Consider the following 5,490-nt stretch of genomic DNA (forward strand, 5'->3'; position numbering starts at 1 on the left):
TTCATGATCAAGTCACAGGTGGTGCCAGCAGAGTATTTTATAGTTTGTACATTTTTTATGGTGCTCATCTATCTATCATACTTATATAAGGCCAACAGGCCTGTAGCATAGCTGAGAGCATCGCAATCTTTAACACACACCACCTCTGCGAAGTACCATTACCCCATTTTACAGAGGGGAACTGAGAGCTACAATGACTTACCCAATGTCACACAGGAAGCCCACGATAGAACAGGGAATTGCATCCAGGTCTCCAAAGTCCCAGAATAGCAGCCTACTCATTGGATCATCCTTCCTCCCTAGAGTACACAACCATCCCTCATTCCCATAGCATGTGAGCACCTGTGTCGCAAAGTCAGATATTACAGGTGCTCAGACATTAAGGTACTGAGAGAGCTAGAGAGATGCGGTATGTCTACATTGCAATTAAATGCCCACGGCTGTCCTGTGTCAGCTGATTTGAGCTCGTGGGGTGCAGGGCTGTAAAACTGCTGTGGAAACATTTGGGCTCAGGCTAGAGCCTGGGCTCTGGGACCCGACCCGACTCTCCCCCTGGCGAGGTGTGGGTGTTTAACTGCAATGTAAACATAACCATAGAGACCTTTCAAAGCTGCATTATCTTCGGTGTACAAACAATACCACATGTACCTTTAGAAATGTGAAAATGCTGCATGTTACGGGAGTTTATCGCCATCCAAATAAAATCCATTCTATCAGCAGCACGAGGCGATTTCCCCACAGGCCCATCCAATTCTTAGTTGTTTGTGACACGGTTTGACAGATTTGTAATTCCTAAATTAAGCATTTTGCCCTTCCCTAATTTGGGGTTGTTGTTTTAAATGTGACTGCAGAAATATTTGCAACAATGTATCAGGGTAATCTGCTGGCGGGCCGCGAGACATTTTGTTTACATTGACCATCCGCATGCCCGGCCCCCCGCAGCTCCCAGTGGCCGCGGTTTGCCCAGCCAATGGGAGCTGCAGGAAGTGATGACCAGCACATCGCTGCAGCCCGCGCCACTTCCCACAGCTCCCATTGGCCGGGAATGGTGAACTGCGGCCACTGGGAGCTGCAGGGGGGCTATGTAGATAAATTCAAATAAGCAAACCTCATTTAACTCCAGGTCATAATCAATATTAATTTTTAAGACAATTTCTAGAATCCATATTTGCCTCCTTCCATTTGACTGCATCTGAGCAGTGAGCACAAGGGCAGAAGTACACTTGGAATCCAATCTCAAGGCAGGATGACATTTTTGCCTTACCCAATTTTCTCTTATCTGCCTGGGCACAACTGAACTGTGTGTCTTCAAGAGACACCTTCACAACCTAAGCCTGCAACTGACCCAGGGGGACGGACCCGTATGTCCATGTAAAGCTCCAGGCACAAGAACATGGGTCCACTTGCATGGATCTAATAATTGCAGGGCCTAATATAACTGACACAGCTAGATGAGTGCATTTCTCCACCACCACCCCCTCCAAATTTACACCTGAAATTGTCAATTTCATTGGAAATTCAGCTCAGCTTTGCTTTGCACTGTACACAGACTTCATTGGTGCACCGGGACGAATTCCACCGTAGACCCTAACGTGCAGCTCAGTGCACACAGAAAGATCCCTGTGCCCACAGAGCCCCATTGAAGTCAGTGGGAATCCACTCATGCACAACGCATTGCTGGATCAGGCCCAAGTTAGTTAATGCTATTCGAGTAGTTCTCTCTCTCCCTCTATCACCACCAAATCACATTCGCTATTTTATTTTACACACTTACTATGGTATACGTGCGGTGACAAGATTACCAGCCCCTGGATGGAAATTGGGTTTTTAATAAAAAGTTTAAATAATTATATTTCAAACCACAAGAAATCCAGCTGAAGACCGGGTGTGAAAAATGGCCATGATATTTATGAAAGTGTAAGTATGCTTAAAAGAATTCTTGACAATGTTCTTTCCCATTTATCCAGCTTACTGAAATGTAGCCCATATAACTGTCAGAGAAAAGGAGGTTTTGATCTAGTCTCTCCATGAAAGTGGTCACATAACATCTTATAGAGCCACATATGTTTCCATCATGTTGCGGAAGTTTTAGGAAGTGTTCCTCATAAAATGTGAAATTATTACAAATGAGAACATGAAAACAAATGTAGCAGGAGCCTGTGTCATTGTCTGCTTTCTAGTCCTTTTACAAGGGGCTTCTGGTAGCAGCCAGAAACATCTTCAGGAAGGAAAATAGTAGCGATGGCAATTAAAGTGTATCAGGGCATTTTTGGGCCTCTGAAGTTGGATGATTCTGAAGAACTAAACTAGGGAAGTAGAAACAAAGATGCAGGGCTCACTTTGAACGTGAATGTCAAATCTGGTCTAAATAATATCATGAGTAAATCGATATCATTCTAAGGGTCATGAGGGAGACTGGTTTTGTGGCTTAATTACTGACACAAAGGGCATTTAGCAAGCTGATGTACGAAAGACAATATGTGCATATAAAGAAAAGGAGGACTAGTGGCACCTTAGAGACTAACCAATTTATTTGAGCATAAGCATGCATGAGTATGCATCCGATGAAGTGAGCTGTAGCTCACGAAAGCTTATGCTCAGATAAATTGGTTAGTCTCTAAGGTGCCACAAGTCCTCCTTTTCTTTTTGCGAATACAGACTAACACGGCTGCTACTCTGAAACCTGTCAATATGTGCATATGTAACACTGACAGACCCTGGTCGTTGGCGGGTGGGATCGAACCTGGGACCTCTGGAGCTAAATGCATGAGCCTCTACTGCATGAACTAAAAGCCACGTGGCCCTTAGCTAAGGCTGTAGCAGACTCATTAATCTCTCAGTGGTCTCAGGACCTCTAGAGGGGACAGAACACCACACCCAGGAGGTGCAAGGGTTACACACACACACATATAAAGAGTAGTACGCCAGCTTTGGTGATAGTTAGGCAGGTGAACATCTAGACCCTGACAGTGGAGATTCTTGGGAGACACAGAATAACAAGTCTGGTACATTGCACTCAAGAAATAAATGTGCAGCATGCAGCCGGAGAGAGATCGCTATAAAAAAAAAAAAGCATTCCACCCCTCTCTGTGAGAAAGTGTCAATAATTTTGCTTTATGGGCCCAGTTTTTTCACAAGCTCTAAACCCTAGAATTAGATACTGGATGCGTCTGTTTCCAATTTATTTTAGTACCAAAAGCCATTGAGTGATCCAAAATAGCCACTTGCTATTAAAGAGGCCATTTTTCAAGTGGTTCTTCTAGTAATATTATACATCTATTGACTACATAGAATCATAAAGTGCTTCACAGCTGCAATATAAAAATTATACATGATTCAGAAAACTCAGCACCAAATGATTTTTTTGGGGGGGTAGTAGATTCAATCCCCGTTAACTCTAGTTCTCAAAATACTTCAACAGCTGAAGACTTTTCCAGTCAACAGTGTTGGATGTGTTTTCTTGCTGCTTCTCAGCAGTCTGGCAAAGATCAAGCGTGATGTTGGCTTAACATTGGATACCGCTTCTACACGGAAACAGACAAGATCTGGGAAGGACAGGCTTCTCCATCTCCAAGCTACTAATCAGCCAAATGTAGCATTGCAGCTATGAGTTTCTCTTGAATCTCTTTCAAGTGTAGCATTGCCTCTGAAGTGCTGAGAAACCACATTACAACACTTCGTCATCTCCTCCAGCTCTCTCTTTTGCACTTACCTGTTTGAGTCATTTTCTTTTATGGATGCAGCAAGTACCTGGTTGAATGTGGGATAGGCTCCAGCACATGCATTATGTCATGTGATGGATGTTCTGTTAATTTTTCTGACAGTCTCAAGGTTCTTTTCTAGGATGGACAGACACACCTAAGAAAGCTTACGATCTTTTAAATCCCTCCTTGTAAATTTCCTATTCTGAGGTATTAAGCTGTGTTCAGACAGGATTTGAGTATAATAAAATACAAGTAGAGTAGAATTCTAATTAGGCAGCACCCCCAAATACCATTTCTGTCTCTAATGAACTCCCAACTCGTCTCCCTCTGACACTGATTTCTGAAGTTACTGGTTTCTGATCATCTGAATTTTTGTTTATCCAAACTTATGTGGTGTCACTAAAGCCATTTGGCTAATCGGGTTTCTCCTGTACAACCTGGCGCTGCCTTCTTCCCAAAAGAAATTGGGAAAATTAAACTGTACTCTTAGGCCATGAACTGCCTTCACCGTGGGCATCTGAGAGTGTGCAGATCAAGGATAATGTAACTGGCTCCAGGCTAACAATCCTTCATAGTGGAAGTGCATCTGGCAACTAGAACACAAATAGTAGAAGCTAGAATCTCTGAGATCTGTTCCTAGCTCAGCCACTGTGCAGCCTTGAGCAAGTTGCAATGGCTGTGTCTGCAGTAGCTAGTGTAGATCAACTGCTAGCAGGCATTTTTACTACCCCGTCATCTAACCCTGTCTATGTGAGATGGTGCTAAAATGCCACCGGCTGATCAACACACATGTTCCCACAATCATGGCTGCAGGTGGAATTGCACCAGTGGCTTTGCAAAAGCGTGAGATCTTAAGAAAAATGTTATCACTGCCAAAGGCCAACTTTTCAGTCAATCACAATACAGTTACCTATATAAGTACAACGTACACTGCACTGAGAAACAGCTACATATCTCTCTTCAGTTATTCAAGAGTTAATGCAGAGCACAGTGAGTGTGTTTGCCTAAAAATCTCCAAAGGGCCAAATCCATACAGGTTCAGCCAAGATTCTAACTGGAGTTCTATCACTAAAATGAACTGCTACACTTAGAGAGATTATGGACGATTTCTTTAGTATGTTTCAAATGCTTCGTTTAGCATTGTCCCTACGTTAGCTCACGGATACTTTGAATTATAAGGATAAGAAGGATGATCTGGCAGCTAAAGCACTAGACTGGGAATCAAGAGAAGGGGATCTAATTTCAGGTTTGCCACAAACTTTCCAGAAAGCCTCAGACCCTTAAATCTCTCTGCCTGTCAGCTTCCCCATCCCTAAAATGGAAATGCACAATAATAATATCTAAATCAATATTTATAGGGCATGTTGAGGTCCATAAATAAATAAATAATAATAATATTACCCAGCTCTTATCTGGTGCTTTTCTTCAGTAGATCTCAAAGTGCTTTACAAAGGAGGTTAGTATCTCCATTTTACAGATGGGGAAACTGAGGCACAGAGCAGTGACGTGACTTGCCTTTGGTCACGCAGCAGGTGAGTCACAGAGCTGAGAATAAAACCCAGGTCTTCTGAATTCCAGGCAAGCATTCTATCCATTAGTCCACACTGCCTCTAATCAAAGGTACTGCGTTAGTGTGCAGTATTATTATAAGGAGACACTCTATAGTAAGTTATCGAAGGGGGAAGTAAATCTATTCGGAGTTATTTTTATTTATGTATATTTATGCTCTGTTTTTAAACAATGCTTTTTACAATGGCAAAGCATCATATTTTCTATGCTAGAACAT

The sequence above is a fragment of the Lepidochelys kempii genome, chromosome 8 (genome assembly GCF_965140285.1).
Source record: "Lepidochelys kempii isolate rLepKem1 chromosome 8, rLepKem1.hap1, whole genome shotgun sequence".
NCBI classification, from domain to species: domain Eukaryota; kingdom Metazoa; phylum Chordata; order Testudines; family Cheloniidae; genus Lepidochelys; species Lepidochelys kempii.